This window comes from Pristiophorus japonicus, chromosome 17, assembly GCF_044704955.1.
Source record: "Pristiophorus japonicus isolate sPriJap1 chromosome 17, sPriJap1.hap1, whole genome shotgun sequence".
Lineage (NCBI taxonomy): Eukaryota > Metazoa > Chordata > Chondrichthyes > Pristiophoridae > Pristiophorus > Pristiophorus japonicus.
This window is the reverse complement of record NC_091993.1, coordinates 89594624-89613693: the sequence shown is the minus strand read 5'-3', so window position 1 is coordinate 89613693 and position 19070 is coordinate 89594624. Positions and strand designations below refer to the sequence as shown.

Here is a 19070-nt window from a genome sequence, read left to right as displayed (position 1 = left end):
GAAGAATATTTTATTTAATTATATGTGTATAGAACAAAGGCCTAATGGTAAAGTTGTTATTCATTTTGTGCCACTTGATTGAAAGTTAGGGGATTAAGGGAGAATATGACTGCTGGATAAAGAAAGACTTGAATTTATATAGCGCCTTTCATGACCACCGGACGTCTCAAAGTGCTTTACAGCCAATGAAATACTTTTGGAGTGTAGTCACTGTTGTAATGTGGGAAACACGGCAGCCAATTTGCACACAGCAAGCTCTCACAAACACCAATGTGATAACGACCAGATAATCTGTCTTTTGTTATGTTGATTGAGGGATAAATAGTGGCCATGACACCAGGGATAACTCCCCTGCTCTTCTTTGAAATAGTGCCATGGGGTCTTTTACATCCACTTGAGAGGGCAGAGGAGGCCTCAGTTTAGGGGGTGGGAGGGGGATGGGAGGGGGAGGGGAGAAGGGGGGTGGGAGGGGGAGGGGGAAAAGGGGGGTGGGAGGGGGAGGGGGAGAAGGGGGGTGGGTGGGGGAGAAGGGGAGTGGGAGAAGGGAGAGAGGATTGAGGGAGAGAGGAGGGATGGAGGGATGGATGGATGGAGGGAGGGAGGGAGGGAGAGAGGAGGGAGGGAGGGAGGGAGAGGGAGAGGGGAGGGAGGGAAGGAAGGGAGGGGAGGGAGGGAAGGAAGGGAGAGAAAGGAGAGAAGGAGGCTGAATGGCCGGGCCCAAGACTTCGGGGGGGGGGGGGGGGAAAGAGTCGCGGAGGTCCGGGGGGGGGGAGTCGCGGAGGTCCGGGGGGGGGGGGAAGAGTCACGGAGGTCGGGGGGGGGGGTTGGGAGAGAGAGTCGCGGGGGGGGCGGGTGTGGAGGTCGGGTCGGGTCGGGGGGGGTAGCAGAGGTCGGGTCGCCGGGGGGGGGGGGTGGGGAGAGCGGGGGTCGGGTCGGGTCCGGTCGGGTGGGAGGAGCCTTATTCACGCAGACCCAGTGGGGCCATTCGGCCAGGGCTAGGGGCTGCGTGCTTCGGGCCCCTCCCACACAGTTTTGGGCGCCTGGAGCTACTGCACATGTGCGCCCACTGTAGCACGCATGTGCAGAGGTCCCGGCACTGTTTTCAGCGCAGGGACCTGGCTCCGCCCCTACAGCTCGTGCTGCGCTGCGCCCAGCTCCAGAGGACCTGCAGGGAGCCGGAGAATAGGTAAGTATTTTTCTTAGGCGCACTTTGTGGCGCGAAAAATGGGCATCCAGGTCCAGGCTGCGCCGTTTTAGGCGCGGCCCGAAACTTGGGCCCCTTATGTCCACCTGCACATGCCTTGGTGTAACTTCTCAGCTGAAGTATTACTTCAATACTGCAGTGAAGTGTCAACTTAAATTGTGTGGTCAATTTTGTACTGGAGCTGCAAGCCATAACTTTCTGACTCACAGGCAAGAGTGCTATCAATTGAGTCACGGTGACACTATTAATAAATAACTGCTTCAAAAAAAACATTATAGGCCTGAAATTCGGGTCGGAGGCTTCCGACCCGAGAATTTTAACAAAATTACCTGGTGATCCCGGAGGTGCCTGCAATTCCGGTGAGGAGACCTTCACTTCCTGCGCTTCGACTGCACAACCAATCAGATACAGTATTCTAATTAATAGCAATGAGAACTCCCTATCTACGAATTCTCATTGCTATTAATAAGAAAAAAAACCAAACGCACTAAACAACATAAAAAATAAAAAAACACACCTCACATAATTAAAATTAATTGAAATTAAAGTTAATAAATATGTTATAAAAAAAATATATTTCTCCAATTTTTAAAAAAGTTTTGTAATTAGGGTTTAAAAGAAACTTACCTTTAGTGGACAGGGTTTTTAACATAAAAATGTGTTTTAAAATTTTATTTTTATATGTTTTTTATATGTTTTAAAACCCTTGTGCTAGTAAAAGTAGGCTATGTGCCTGCTTTTACCAGGCGCAAGATTTTAAGGACATTCACTGGACAAGAGATGAGTAAATACTGCAATGTTGCCCTTGCAAATATCCTTGCTGCTGAGATGCGTGCGATCTGTCAAGCCAGAACTTGGCAGATCGGAAAAACCCATTTTCGGCGCATAAACATTGCGCGCTGAAAAGCGGCTTTTGCGATGCCTTCCTGCGTCCGTACACACTCCGGACGGATCCGGGGAGGTAGGAATTTCAGGCCCATTATAAACAATTGTGCTGCAACAAACATTAAACTGCTGGAATTCATCTTCAACTTCAGAGGGCTTTAAGAGTCTTAAATGAATCATAGAATGGTTACAGCACAGAAGGAGGCCATTCGGTCCGTCGAGCCTGTGCTGGCTCTTAGCAAGAGCACTTCAGCTAGTCCCACTCCCTCGCCCTTTCCCTATAGTCCTTTCAAGCAGCACATTCAGATCCTAACCACTTGCTGCGTTACAATGTTTTTCCTCATGTCATCTTTGGTTCTTTTGCCAATCGCCTTAAATCTGTGTCCTCTGGTTCTCGACCCTTCTGTCAATTTCTCTCTATCTACTTGGCCTAGACCCCTTATGATTTCGAACACCTCTATCAAATCTCCTCTCAACCTTTTCTGCTCTAAGGAGAACAACCCCAAAGGTTGAGGAGCTACTTAAATGCAATTTCTTGTTCGTGTGCTACCATTGGCCTCAGCTTTGCCAAACAGAATCAGCCAGGGTCGTGGCTGTGCTGCTCCACATGAAAGAAATGCTGGAAGGTTGCTGTATAGGCTCGCAAGTTCAGGATTACCACTTGGCAAGGTACTGGAGGTCAAACAAAGTGAATAACCTCATAACCCTAACCCTAACCCTAACCCTAACCCTATTTCCCCACATTTTACTCCATTACTCACTTAACCTGCCTATATCCCTTTGCAGGTTCTCTGTGTTCTCCTCACAACTTACTTTCCCACCTAGTTTTGTATCGTCAGCAAACTTGAATACATTAAAAGGGCTGACACAGGTATAACGAGCTAAATGGCCTTTTTCTGTGCGTCAAGGTTTTTTTATTCAAAGGTTTAATATGACTTCCTTGTTTTTGTACTCAATGCCTCTATTTATAAAGCCAATTATCCCATATGCTTTCTTAACTGCCTTATCAACTTGCCCTGCCACCTTCAAAGATTTATGAATATGCACTACTGAACTCACTCTACCCCTCCTGAAGTGTACAGGTTCTAAAACTGAAGCTTGCAGTCCCTCAGTTCCTACTCCTTGATCTACCTCCCCTTCTCTCCTCCTCTTTTCCACACTCTGGGCCTTGGCCTTTCCCCTGGGATTGTTAGTATGAACAGGCGGGGTGTGTTTTGGGACACGATGTCCCAACTCTCCACCTTTAAAGGGACAAGGAGAGGACCAGCTGGTGCTGCTTATTGCTATCACTGCAGTGCCTAGCAACTAACCTCCTCGAGTCCTGCGCATTATGGGTTGGATTTAGCTCAGCGCTGCTAAATGAACTTAGACAGTCTTAACTCATTTCTTAAAAGTAGTCAGTCTAAAACACAAATCTGTCAATAATTCAGCATTGAATTGGCAAACACATTTAGAGAGACCACAGATATGGCCGCTATGATAATTCATGAAGCCACGATGATGTGCTCATTAGGCATTGGTGCAAAGGCAAATTATTTGGACACTGCAGAGGGAGCCAAATCCCTGTTACACCTGAACTTGCATCACCTGTTTGTCATGTATTCAACTATCATTGTAACCCATGTATAAGCTGACCTAAGTTGTACACTTTGAGAACATTGACCACAAGGGGTGCACTTGTGGGAGACACTCCCACCTGGACTTTCAGGTGTAAAAGGGGAAGCTCCACCCACCTTCATCACTTGAGGTCTTGGTAATAAAGGTAACTGGTCACAGAGTGACCTTCTCTCAAGTATGGGCCTCGTGTGCATTTATAATGTATAGTAAGGACATATCACCTGCTGGTTTAACTGGGTGCACACAGAGGCATGTTTCATGCACCCCTCTCCTCCCTCCCCAAATCATGGATGATGCAATTGTGACTATTTTTCAATTTACAAATGTTGTTTAGGATTCATTTACAGTAGCATAAGAAAGAAGAAAGAACTTGAATTTATATAGCGCCTTTCATGACTTCAGGACATCTCAAAGCATCTCACAACCAATACTTTTGAAGTGGAGTCACTGTTGTAATGGTAGCATAGTGGTTGTGTTACTGGACTAGTAATCCAGAAACCTGGACTAATGATTCAGGGATGAGTTCAAATCACACCACTACAGCTGGGGGAATTTAAATTCAATTAAGTAAATCTGGAATTAAATTTTAGAAAAGCTAGTATCAGTAATGTTGACCATGAAACTACCAGGTTGTCGTAAAAACCCAGCTGGTTCACTAATGTCCTTCAGGGAAGGAAATAAGAACATAAGAAATAGGAGCAGGTGTAGACAGTTTGACCCCTTGAGCCTGATCTGCCATTTAATAAGATCATGGCCGATCTGATCTTGGGCTCAGCTCCACTTCCCTGCCCGCTCCCCATCTGCTGTCCTTATCCCCGGTCTGGCCGATGTGTGACTCCAGACCCACATCAATGTGGTTGTCTCTCAACTGCCCTCTGAAATGCCCCAGAAAGCCACTCAGTTGTTCAAGGGAAATTAGGGATGGGCAATAAATGCCGACCTTGCCAGCAACGCCTACATCCCAGAAACAAATTTTTAAAAAGAATAGCTCTTCTTAACGCTGGAGTCAGGATTTCTAACAGAACTTCGAGGGCTAGAACTAATCACACTGCACCCATTTTACAGGTGCAAAACAGGCACCTAAAGGTCCAATATGGCGGGCAATGTATCTGTGTTCTTTCAGCCTGGGAAGTGCATTGCTCGCTATATTGGTTAAGGCTCATGTGAATCACCAGTTATTATAAATATTTCATAGAATCATAGAATGATACAACACAGAAAGAGGCCATTCAGCCCATCGTGACTGTGCCGGCTCTTTGGTAGAGCGATCCAATTAATCCCACTCCCCTGCTCTTTACCCTTAGCCTGTATCTGTTTTTCCCTTCAAGTATTTATCCAATTGTCTTTTGAATGTTCCGATGAAGCTGCTTTCAGCCCCGTTTCAGGCACTGCATTCCAGATCACTGGAAATGTCCTTAATTTCTGTAGATTATTGTCTCAGCAGAATTCTGAAGCGAATGCATGTGATTTTAAATCGTTGAGATGATACAAATAAAGTGAAAGCATTCAAGCTCACAGCAATTGATGTAGAAAACCAGTCAAAAATACGCATAAAGTAATTCAGCTGTACTTTCATTTCTAGTAAGCACTTCTACAGTGCAGTAAATCCAGACATTGCTATTCACACTTGTATTATTGTCTTATTTTGTACTAAACGAATTCAATTACCGGAAAACTGATAATAAATTCCTCATAGGTCGTGTGTAAAGACCTTAATCTCAGTGGGCAGTACTCCTGACTGCTGTGCCAGTCGAAGATCAGCCTCCAGACTTACTATTGTCTCAAAATAACTTTGGCTTAAATAGCAATCACATCGTAATTATACCTATTTTAATACTGAGCATAAGTTTGTGCGTGTAATTTCTTCATTCTTGTGCCTGCGAATCTTTATTTGAATCACTGCTTTTATCTGATGGATCCTGATTTTAGTCACCTGGTAGCTCAAAACAGTTAAACGCTGGACTCCCACTGAAAAAAACATAAGTTTGAAACCGCTGCTTCAGTTGCCTTGGTTTTCCACTAGACCATAAAATGAAACCTGATTTTTAATTATTTCTTGCATTTGCAGCGTGAGCACCATCAGAATCGGTGCACAGAAGTGATGTGATTGTGTATTCAAGACATTTCCTAATATCGCTTAAAACAAAGAAAATGGGAAAGCAGCTAAGAAGTACAGTGGGACAGTCCAAACCCATTTCATTTTCACCTGTTAGAGAAATGAAACGTTCATCCTATCAGTCTAACTTTTCATTGGATCAACAGAGGAGGCAGTGAGGGAGATCTGGGTGTCCGCATATGGAGGTTGGCATCATTTTTTCAGCTGATCTTGTCAAGATGCAATAAAAAATGTATACTAGAGAGCTCCACGTAGTGGACTACTGTGGTAATGCAACTACTGATGTAAATAATAAAGGATCATGTGGCAAGGTCACATGATGACAGTTTCTGTTAAGAGCCATCTTGTGTGTATGTGCTTCTTAGTGATGTCGTAAGAGTATATTACAGAAGGTAAATAAATAAGAGAGAACTAAAGATTGAAACCTATGACACACTGGAGCTGGCTGTATGGACATGGGAAGAGAAGCTGTTGAAGATGATTTAATGCTAACTTTGTAAAAGGTCTGAGCAGAAGGATGGAATGGTTTTTGATGTTGAAGGCAGTAGAGATTGAATATTTATATTTTATTAACATTTTCGCTTCTATACGCACTTCGGTCCACAATAGCTTATTTTCTGGTGTGCCAAATATTTCAATTATAAATTACCAGATTCACATTTTAAATGGAAAAAAGCCTTTGCTCCTGTTGCTGTGTAATTACAGATTCCGGACACCTGAGGATGCTCACTCAAAGTGCTTTCTGGAAAGTTTTCACCGATCATTTTCAGTAAATAAAAGTATTTGTGGCTTAGAGATGTTATTGTGCCTGAAAACCGGCACACAGTGGGCAGGGCGCGCACTGCATGCGCCTATTCACGCAGACAATCTTTGCAATCTCCTCCAGCCCAACAACCCTCCGCGATAGCTGCGCGCCTCCAATTCTGGTCCCTTGAGCAACCCCGATTTTAAATCGCTCCACCATTGGTGGCTGTGTCTTCAGCTGCCAAGGCCCTAAGCTCTGGAATTCCCTCCCTAACCCTTTCCGCCTCTCTACCTCTCTTTCCTCCTTTAAGGCACTTCGTAAAACCTACCTTATCTGCCCTAATCTCCCCTTATGTGGCTCAGTGTCAAATTTTGTTTCATAACGCACCTGTGAAGCGCCTTGGGACATTAAAGGCGCTATATAAATACAAGTCGTTGCTATTGTCAACTTTGTTGACTCCACCAAATTCATTCAGAGAAGCGGTCTTGTGATGAAGTAGCATTGGGCTAGTTTCCGTCTAGCACCAGGAGCCAATTCAATACCTCTTAATCCAAAGTGTGTGATAATATCACAGCAGCTGCTATTTACACCTACCTATTGCCTGGATAGGCAATGAACCAGTAGACATACGATCAGATTATAGTAGGTATACACAATGGGCCTTCCAGTTTCTTCCAGAATCCAGTGTAGCACTCTGCATGTGCTAGCATAAATGTTGGGAGGACACACACAATTTGCAAAAGGACATAGACAGGCTAAGTGAGTGGGCAACAATTTGGCAGATGGAGTATAATGTTGGAAAGTGTGAGGTCATGCACTTTGGCAGAAAAAAATCAAGGAGCAAGTTATTATTTAAATGGAGAATGATTGCAAAGTGCTGCAGTACAGCGGGACCTGGGGGTACTCATGCATGAAACACAAAAGGTTAGTATGCAAGTACAGCAAGTGATCAGGAAGGCCAATGGAATATTGGCCTTTATTGAAAAGGGGATGGAGTATAAAAGCAGAGAAGTCTTGCTACAGTTGTACAGGGTATTGGTGAGGCCACACCTGGAATATTGCGTGCAGTTTTGGTTTCCATATTTCCGAAAGGATATACTTGCTTTGGAGGCAATTCAGAGAAGGTTCACTAGGCTGATTACAGAGATGAGGGGGTTGACTTATGAGGAAAGGTTGAGTAGGTTGGGCCTCTACTCATTGGAATTCAGAAGAATGTGAGGTGATCTTATCGAAGCATAGAAACATAGAAACATAGAAAATAGGTACAGGAGTAGGCCATTCGGCCCTTCGAGCCAGCACCACCATTCAATAAGGTCATGGCTGATCATTCCCTCAGTAACCCTTTCCCGCTTTCTCTCCATACCCCTTGATCCCTTTAGCCGTAAGGGTCATATCTAACTCCCTCTTGAATATATCCAATGAACAACTCTCTGCGGTAGGGAATTCCACAGGTTAACAACTCTCTGAGTGAAGAAGTTTTTCCTCAACTCAGCCCTAAATGGCTTACCCCTTATCCTTAGACTATGTCCCCTAGTTCTGGACTTCCCCAACATCGGCCACATTCTGTCCGCATCTAATCTGTCCAGTCTGGTCAGAATTTTATATGTTTCTATGAGATCCCCTCTCATCCTTCTAAATTCCAGAGAATACAGGCACATCATCCTGTGATTCTGGGAACCAGTCGGGTGAACCTTCGCTGCACTCCCTCAATAGCAAGAACGTCCTTCCTCAGATTAGGAGAACAAAACTGAACACAATATTCCAGGTGTGGCCTCACCAAGGCCCTGTACAACTGAGGTAAGACCTCCCTGCTCCTATACTCAAAACCCCTAGCTATGAAGGCCAACATACCATTTGCCTTCTTCACTGCCTACTGTACCTGCATGCCAACTTTCAGTGACTGATGTACCACGACACCCAGGTCTCATTGCACCTCCACTTTTCCTAATCTGCCACCATTCAGATAATATTTTGCCTTCGTGTTTTTGCCACCAAAATGGATAATCTCACATTTATCCACATTATATTGCATCTGCTATGCGTTTGCCCACTCACCTAACCTGTCCAAGTCACTATGCAACCTTTTAGCGTCCTCCTCACAGCTCACACCGCCTCCCAGCTTAGTGTCATCTGCAAACTTGGATATATACACTCAATTCCTTCATCTAAATCATTAATGTATATTGCAAAGAGCTGGGGTCCCAGCATTGAGCCCTGCGGCACTCCACTAGTCACTGCCTGCCATTCTGAAAAGGACCCGTTTATCCCGACTCTCTGCTTCCTATCTGCCAACCAGTTCTCTATCCACATCAGTACATTACCCCCAATACCATGTGCTTTGATTTTTCATACCAATCTCTTGTGTGGGACCTTGCCATAAGATTTTTGAAAGTCCAAATATACCACATCCACTGGTTCTCCCTTGTCCACTCTGCTCGTTACATCCTCAAAAACAACAGAAGATTCGTCAAGCATGACTTCCCTTTCATAAATCCATGCTGACTTGGACCGATCCTGTCACTGCTTTTCAAATGCACTATTATTTCATCCTTCATGATTGATTCCAACATTTTCCCCAATACTGATGTCAGGCTAACCGGTCTATAATTACCCGTTTTCTCTCTCCCTCCTTTTTAAAAAAGTGGTGTTACATTAGCTACCCTCCAGTCCCTAGGAACTGATCCAGAGTCGATAGACTGGTGGAAAATAATCACCAATGCATCCACTATTTCTAGGGCCACTTCCTTAAGTACTCTGGGATGCAGACTATCAGGCCCCGGGGATTTATCGGCCTTCAATCCCATCAATTTCCCTAACACAATTTCCTGCCCAATAAGGCTATCCTTCAGTTCCTCCTTCTCACTAGACCCACTGTCCCCTAGTATATCCGGAAGGTTATTTGTGTCTTCCTTCGTGAAGACAGAACCAAAGTATTTGTTCAATTGGTCTGCAATTTCTTTGTTCCCCATTATAAATTCACCTGAATCTGACTGCAAGTGGCCTACGTTTGTTTTCATTAATCTTTTTCTCTTCACATATCTATAGAAGCTTTTGCAGTCAGTTTTTATGTTCCCGGCAAGCTTCCTCTCGTACTCTATTTCCCCCCTCTTAATTAAACCCTTTGTCCTCCTCTGCTAAATTCTAAATTTCTCCCAGTCCTCAGGTTTGCTCCTTTTTCTGGCCAATTTATATGCCTCTTCCTTGGATTTAACACTATTCTTAATTTCCCTTGTTAGCCGTGGTTGAGCCACCTTCCCCATTTTATTTTTACTCCAGACAGGGATGTATAATTGTTGAAGTTCATCCATGTGATCTTTAAATGTTTGCCATTTCTTATCCACCGTCAACCCTTTAAGTATCATTTGCCAGTCTATTTTAGCCAATTCACGCCTCATACCGTCGAAGTTACCTTTCCTTAAGTTCAGGACCCTAGTTTCTGAATTAACTGTGTCACTCTCCATCTTAATAAAGAATTCTACCATATTATGGTCACTCTTCCCCAAGGGGCCTCGCACAACAAGATTGCTAATTAGTCCTCTCTCATTACGCATCACCCAGTCTAGCATGACCAGTTCTCTAGTTGGTTCCTCAACATATTGATCAAGAAAACCATCCCTAATAAACACCAGGAAATCCTCCTCCACCACATTGCTACCAGTTTGGTTAGCCCAATTAATATGTAGATTAAAGTCACCCATGATAACTGCTGTATCTTTATTGCACACATCCCTTATTTCTTGTTTGATGTGATCCCCAACCTCACTACTACTGTTTACTGGTCTGTACACAACTCCCACTAGCGTTTTCTGCCCTTTGGTATTCCGCAGCTCCACCGATACCATTCCACATCATCCAAGCTAATATCCCTTCTTACTATTGCATTAATTTCCTCTTTAACCAGCAACGCCACCCCGCCTCCTTTTCCTTTCTGTCTATCCTTCCTAAATGTTGAATACCCCTGGATGTTGAGTTCCCAGCCTTGGTCACCCTGGAGCCATGTCTCCTTGATGCCAATTTCATCATATCCGTTAACTGCTATCTGCGCAGTTAATTCGTCCACCTTATTCCGAATATTCCTCGCATTGAGGCACGGAGCCTTCAGGCTTATCTTTTTAACACATTTTGCCCCTTTAGAATTTTGCTGTACTGTGGCCCGTTTTGTTTTTTGCCTTGGGTTTCTCTGCCCACCACTTTTACTATTCTCCTTTCTATCTTTTGTTTCTGCCTCCATTTTATTTCGCTCTGTCTCCCTGCATAGGTTCCCATTCCCCTGCCATATTAGTTTAACTCTTCCCCAACAGCACGAGCAAATACTCCCCCTAGGACATTGGTTCCAGTCCTGCCCAGGTGTCGACCGTCCGGTTTGTACCAGGAATTTGAGTCGCTGCCTTCTGCACCACTCCTCAAGCCACGTATTCATCTGAGCTATCCTGCGATTCCTACTCTGACTAGCACGTGGCACTGGTAGCAATCCTGAGATTACTACTTTTGAGGTACTACATTTTAATTTAGCTCCTAGCTCCCTAAATTCGCCTTGTCGGACCTCATACGATTTTTTACATATATTGTTGGTACCTATATGCACCACGACAACTGGCTGTTCACCTCCCTTTTCAAAATGTCCTGCACCCGCTCCGCCCATCCTTGACCCTTGCACCAGAAACGTATAAGATTATGAGGGGGCTTGACAAGGTGGATGCAGAAAGGATGTTTCCACTGATCGAGGAGACTAGAATTATAGGGCATAATTTTTGAATAAGGGGCTGCCCATTTAAAACTGAGATGAGGAGAAATTTCTTCTCTCAGAGGGTTGTGGATCTGTGGAATTCGCTGCCTCAGAGTTGTGGAAGCTGGGACATTGAATAAATTTGAGACAGAAATAGACAGTTTCTTAAGTGATAAGGGAATAAGGGGTTATGGAGAGCAGGCAGGGAAGTGGACCTGAGTCCATGCTCGGATCAGCCATGATCGTATTAAATGGCGGAGCAGGCTTGAGGGGTCATATGGCCTACTCCTGCTCCTATTTCCTTTGTTCTTATGTTCTTATCCCTTAGACAGTGTATGCACCGGCAGCGACCCAGAGGTAAGTCCCGGGAGCGGTCAATGGGGTGGGGTGGGCAGGGGGTGGGGGGGGGGGGCAGCAGGGGGAGGAGCCAATCATAAGTGAGGGAAGCATTCCTGCTGCTCCTGACACCACAGGAAGGTTTGTAAAATAATATTGTTTACAAAATACTAACCTTTATTTGTTGACGCAATGACCGTTCGAGAATCCTGAATGGGGTAATTTCTTTGAGGGGATCTAAAACAGATGTTAGCTGGAGGAGGATGCCAGGGTGGCTGAAAAACAGCCTGACCCAATTTCGGGAGAAGCATGGGTGAATTTAAGCTTTGGAAATTTGTTGTTATTCAGTTCTTCTAGATTAACAAAGTTACCAATTGACAGAAATCTCACAAAAATAACTTCCTCATAATTCTCAGAACTATAATACAGTTAAGAGGTATTAATGGAAGCATAGTAAGATATGCTTTATTATCATATACTAGAAGTCTTTATTTTCCCATTTTAAATCTAAACAAAAATAGTTTTCCCACTTCTCACTCTTCTTGCTGGCAATTGCTAATTTAAAGTTAAGCACGTGCCCCCTTCTTAAAGGGACACAACCAATTAAAACTGCAACATAACCAAAATGGGACACAGGAATTGGGGTCCTAAAATTAGGCCTCGCTGTGACTCGTTTATGCCTGTGTACAGTTTCTATCCCATCTTGTGTAAAACTCACCTAAACTATCAGAAAATGACTGGTCTCCTTTCCCTTTTAAATACTCTTGACACTTTCATGTTTGATGTCTGAAGTGCATTAGGTGCACTTATATATAAATCTACATACACAGGTTTATTGTATTTTCACTTGATTCAGTAAATACCGAGAAGTGGGAAATTTCGTGACCGGTGGGCACCGGATGGACTGGAGTGCATCATCACCCCAGAGAATAGTACTTTAATTTAATTTGTTAAATTTCCTTTTCATCTTGCTTATGTTGCAGTTTTTATTGGTTGTGTCCCTGCAAGAAGGGGGCACGTGCTTAACTTTAAATTAGCAATTGCCAACAAGAAGAATAAGAAGTGGGAAAAATATTTTTGTTTAGATTTTAAATGGGAAAATAAAGACTTCTATTATATGATAATAAAGCATATCTTACTATGCTTCCATTAATATCCCCTAACTGTACTACAGTTTTGAGAATTATGAGGAAGTTATTTTTGTGAGATTTCTGTCAATTGACAACGTTGTTAATCTAGAAGAACTGAATAACAACAAATTTCCACAGCTTAAATTCACCCATGCTTCTTCCAATAACATAACTTTACATGAAAGAATCCCTCTGATAACTCTATGGCCTGGAAATCCCGGCCTCCCTGGGTCCGTACGGAATGGTTACGGACCTGGGAATCATCGCAAAAGTCTGTTTTCAGCGCACAATGCGCATGCGCTGAAAACGGGTTTTTCCGATCTGTCAAGCTGGAGCTTGACAGATCCAACCCACATCGGAAACGAGGACATTTGCAAGGGCAAGGTTGTGGGATTTACCTATATCATACCCATAGCCTACTTTTACAGATGTAAGAGTTTTAAAACATACATAAATATAATTAAATTACATTTTTAAAAAACACATTTTATTGTTAAAAAACCCTGCCCACTAAGGTAAGTTGATTTTTAATCCTAATTACAAAACTTTTTTAAAAATCGGGAAAATATATATTTTTTCTAAGTCATTTATTAACTTTAATTTCAATTAATTTTAATTATGTGAGGTATGTTTTTTTATTTTTTATTATGATGTTTAGTGTGTTTGTTTTTTTTCTCATTAATAGCAATGAGAACTCATAGATACGGAGATATTAATGAGAGAGCTGTGGAATACTGTACCTGATTGGTTGAGCAGTCACACGTGACTGTACCTTCTGCGTGGGAACCTGAAGGATGGGAGCGCACTTCGCAGCGCGGGAAGAGAAGGCCTCCCCACCGGACCCCCATGCTCCTCCGGGATCACCAGGTATATTTGTAGAAGTTTTACAGGTCGGAGGCATCCGCCCGCGGGAAGCCTCCGACCGCAATTTCTGGGCCTATATTGATTAAAAAGTAGAGTTTTTAAGTAGAGTTCACAAAGATTTGAATCATTCTTTTAATTCTGGTCCCCATGTTAGAAATCCAGCCTAAAATTGTGCAAAGGTTTTCTTTCCAACTCATTCAATCTGTGTCAATCTACAACATGAAAAATGATTTGGATGGGATTGGAGCTCTGTGCATGTATATTGATTGATATGTATGCGTCACAGACCCTTGGAGCCAATCTCTTGGGGCTCGGTCTGGTCACTGCGCACCACCACGCTCAGATCAGCAGCTGCAGTATACCTTTAGTCTGAGAGTGTCATAGAAACATAGAAACATAGAAAATAGGTGCAGGAGTAGGCCATTCGGCCCTTCTAGCCTGCACCGCCATTCAATGAGTTCATGGCTGAACATTCAACTTCAGTACCCCATTCCTGCTTTCTCGCCATACCCCTTGATCCCCCTAGCAGTAAGGACCTCATCTAACTCCTTTTTGAATATATTTAGTGAATTGGCCTCAACAACTTTCTGTGGTAGAGAATTCCACAGGTTCACCACTCTCTGGGTGAAGAAGTTCCTCCGCAACTCGGTCCTAAATGGCTTACCCCTTATCCTTAGACTGTGACCCCTGGTTCTGGACTTCCCCAACATTGGGAACATTCTTCCTGCATCTAACCTGTCTAACCCCGTCAGAATTTTATATGTTTCTATGAGGTCCCCTCTCATTCTTCTGAACTCCAGTGAATACAAGCCCAGTTGATCCAGTCTTTCTTGATAGGTCGAGGTTGTGACAAATAGAAAATAGTCACTAGCCACCAATAGCTGGAGGTAATTTGATAAAGCTGGCTTCATATCTCTGACAGATTTATTGGCAAGGTCCATGAAACGTTAGTATTTACTGGGCACTGAAGAGCGAAACCCTCAGGGATAAAGCACATTCGTCCATTAAGAACCGAGCTGTGCACTTCAAATGGGAAAAGTACGTACAAAAGTATTAATGTGTAATGAAAGCATTTGTGTCTTTCAAGCGCTACCTGTGGCAGAGTGAAGTAAAATAACATTGTGAGTTTAGCAAGTAGTTTGGTAGATTGTAATAATTTCATGTGGTATTTGTTTGTCAGTTCCAATGTAGATCGTGGAAAGTTCTTTTCAGTGGCATCCTTTAACAATGATAGTTTCGGGTGATGGGTTTTACTCCACAGCTGTTATATTGATCTTATTGTTGTTGTGGGTACAGTTTGATTTTCTGAGATATGAGAAATAAGAGAAGAACAGTTAATTATTGTAACCTAAATTTAAAATGTTTTAACTGTGCAAAATGATAGAATCGAACATGAGACCGAAAGGGTACAGAGAAAAATCAGAAGGCAAGTTGCTGTTGCTCAACCAATTTATTTACACAAAATATGATTTGTAAGCGATTGGTAACATTGATGGTCAACAAATAAAAATTATGGGTTCGAGTTTCCGCTTTGTGTGCAATTGGAGATCCGGGCGCAAATTGCACCCAAAATTGCACTAGTTTTGAGAACTCATTTGCATATCGAGGAACGCAATATCTGCCATGAACCAGCGCAATCGGGCAGCATTTTAAAACATCATTTTTTAAACATGGCTTTAAAATATATTCCTTGATATATTTAAGAGTGGAAGCTTGGTGCAGTTTATTAATGCAACTGAAAATGGGTTTATCACAAATGAAAGCATTTTAATCACAGTGTCTAGTCCAGCACCTGATACGCAGGCTCAGTGAGACCCTCATTGTGAGACCCTCTTCAGGGGACTTGGGTTTAAAATAAATATTGTTTCGAAGCCTGACCCGCTGCAATATAACCCCACTCCACTGTAGAGCTGCATTCTAGAAGATGCCTCGATGAAGCTCCTAAGAACTTCCAAGCCTTTTTAAAATGGTACAAAAAAGTGGACACTCCCATTTGTTCTTTCGTAAAATTAAAGAAAATTAGCCACCTGATTAGCTCTCCACACTCGTTAAACACCTTTGCCATTACTGCTGCACCTTGATTATGCAAAAAATTAATCTCAAGACACAATATCATTTTATATTTGCAATAAAACGACAGGCAACAGCTTAAATCATCCTTATACAGAGTTGACTCCAGTTAGGGAATAAATAATTAACTGATTAATATTTGGAATGTTGAGGATTGAGAAATGGATAGCTACAGCTTCAAAAGAAAATGACTGCACAGTTAAAAGCAGGACATTGTAGAAATTTCAATTAAGAAATTTGGGTTTAAAATAAATATACTAGTGTGTATATACTAGTAGAGTGGGCTCTCTTACTATTCCTCTTTAAGTAATCCATTTACAAAAGTGAAGTAAAACAAAAAAACAAATTATATAAGTAATAATAATACTGGACCGTGATTGAAATGTGAGGATGTTCTGCTGGAGATTTGTATCTGTTTGCCGCCATCTAGTGGATAAAAGTTGATTTACATCTCACCCTGATTTTATTGTACATACTGTGATTGAAAGAAAGACTTGCATTTATATAGTGCCTTTCACGACCACCGGATGTCTCAAAGTGCTTTACAGCCAATGAAGTACTTTTTGGAGTGTAGTCACTGTTGTAATGACATGCCTCTATAATCGAGCTAAAGTCAGGTGAGTGAGTAAATATCTGAACATTGTCTGGGTTCTGGTACCAGGTTACTGTATTACTTTATACTAAAATGAATATAAATAGTATTTGCCACAGATTCCAAAATAAGAGCACATCTTAATCTTCATATATCAATCACAGCACTGACCTTAAACAAAGACGTTTCAGATGGCAAGCAATCGCTATCTGTATATGTCTCTGAATTTACACCTCTGTGTGACTGCCTGGGCTATGGGTCTCCACTAATGTCATATTGGCACAGAGTGCCAGAATGACTGGCTTGGTCAAAGAGCATCTGGTGTATAAATAGCTTCATATATTATACTGCTACAGCACTTTAACAGTGATATATAGATAGACAGATAGACAGATCGATATGATCAGCATGTCTGCAGTTTTATTACTTGCATTACATCAAAAGATTCCTACACTGTCCCAGCAAAAATTTCCAACAAGATTCACAGCTCAAAATATTTAGTGGCCCCATGCTGCTGAATGTTTTTGGAATGCAGAAATAAAAACATAAGAAATAGGAGCAGGAGTAGGCCATTTGGTCCCTCGAGCCTGCTCCGCCATTCAATAAGATCATGGCTGATCTGATCCTGGCCTCAACTCCACTTCCCTGCCCGCTCCCCATAACCCTTGACTCCCTTATTGTTCAAAGATCTCTCTATCACCATCTTAAATATATTCAATGACCCAGCCTCAGTTGAAGCGTAGGTCAAAATCATTCAATTATTTTAGTCATGGACATGCATAGAATCAACAGTTCATTAAATGGTTTGGGTAATGTATGTCATTAGTTTGCAGGACCTCAAATTGTTAATCGTTAAATATGCTAATTCAATACCTGGATTTTGAAGTTATTTTCTTATTATGTAGATTGTTTTTCATTTGGCGTGCTTGTATTCGACACGAGCATGATGGGCTCAATGGCCTCCTTCTGTGTCATAAGATTCTATTCAATTTAGCCTACTGTGATTATTTTTACTGAAAACAGCTAGACCCTGTGCATGAGAGTTATTTACTAAGTAGTAGAGCAATTTATCAACAGCTTTATTACTCAAGATGCTTCATGAGTGTGCTGAAATTCTCACTAACATATAATTACAAAATACCATTTAGATTTTAATTAATTGTCACCATCCCACAGAACTCAAATATAATAATAAAAATATCTTTTAACAGATTCATATTTTCTTGGCACATTTCAATATATTTTAATTCCTTACTTGCAAATCAAAATAATAAAATTAAATCAATTTAGTTAGTAAATTTTCTTTAAAAATATAATGTGGAAAGGTTGTTCTTAGCTCCACTGAAGTTTTAGGGAAAGGTTATTGTGTTTTGCTGTCCTGTTGTTTGAACAGAGATATAAGAGCTTTTACAAGTATGTAAAAATGAAGAGATTAGCGAAAGTAAACGTGGGTCCCTTAGAGGCAGCGACAGGAGAAAATATAATGGGGAATAAGGAAATGGCAGAGATGTTAAACAAATATTTTGGGGTCGAAATCGTCCTTTTTTGCGCCGCCCGTTCATGCCTCTGGTGGGTGCTAACAGGGCACGAAACACTTTTCGCCCATGGGGAGGGGGGAGGAGGGCGCTACTGGCTCCCGGGAAATTGCCCGGGAGCTAGCAGAGGCACTGTCACAGCAACCAATGATGATATCATCGCTACTGTGTACAGCGACCCCTTAGCGTCCCGCGGAAGATAGTGCCTCACAAGGCTGGAGTGAGTGAGTGTCAATGCCAACCTTGTGGGTCGTGAACTGGGCCGGCATCCGCTCACGGGGCGGAAATTAAAGGGGAGGTCGCGAGCGCCCTGCGCTGCTATCTTGCTGGTTTTGATAGCTAACCGATCGGCTCTAATTCGTTTCTCCTTGTATGGTCCGGGCAACCATCGTGTAGCCCAGCACTCCATTTTGGGTGCTGGGCTGCAGCACTGATACCACATTGTCCGAGTGGCCAAGTGGAGGCCATCAGAGGCTATGCAGAATGCGCAGCAGCCCTTCCCTTTAAGCGAAGGGGAGGGACATTGAAATGAGTCAGTGCTACGCGGAGCATCCGTAGTCGGGAAAATGCTAGACACTATTATTAAGAACATGGTAAAAAGGACAGTTGGAAAATCACAATATGATTAGGCAGAGTCAACACAATTTTATGAAAGGGAAGTAATGTTGACAAATCTATTAGAGTTTTTTGCGAGTGTAACTAACAGGGTAGGTAACGGGGAATCAGTGGATGTAGTATATTTGGATTTTCATAAGGCCTTCGATAAGGTGCCACACAAGAGGTTGTTACATGAGATTAGGACTCATGGGATTGGTGGTAACCTAATAACAAGGATTGAGGATTGATTAACAGAGAGGAAACAGAGAGTAGGAATAACCAGGTCATTTTCATGATTGCAGGGTGTGACAAGTGGAATGCTGCAAGGATCAGTGCTTAGGCCTCAGCTATTTACAAGCTATATCAATGACATAGATGAGGGGACTGAGTGTAATGTATCCAAGTTTGCTGACGATACAAAGGTAGGTGGGACAGTAAGCTGTGAGGAGGACGTAAAGAGGCTGCAAATGGATATAGGCAGGTTAAGTTGAATGAAGTAGATGCTCATGTCTTTCATTTTTATCAGTAGTGCTTTTTTAATTTAAGTCCATTTTCAATGGTTTAAATTTGTCATAGCATTTAAGAGCAAATTAGATAAACACTTAAGAAAATGTTCTGAGGAAGGAGCAGGCAAATAGGATTGGATTAGATCG

At 42.5% G+C, this 19070-nt stretch overlaps 1 protein-coding gene across 2 annotated transcripts in view; it reads left to right on the top strand.

Moving 5' to 3' along the window:
* Positions 1–14558: 14558 nt before the first annotated feature.
* Positions 14559–19070, top strand: part of igfn1.1 (immunoglobulin like and fibronectin type III domain containing 1, tandem duplicate 1) — a 74816-nt gene continuing 70304 nt past the window's right edge. Inside the window, exon 1 of one of the 2 annotated variants that reach the window (XM_070858927.1) lies at positions 14559–14661. The gene's annotated coding sequence lies outside the window, so the exon portion shown is untranslated. The other variant, XM_070858928.1, reaches the window with a different exon arrangement.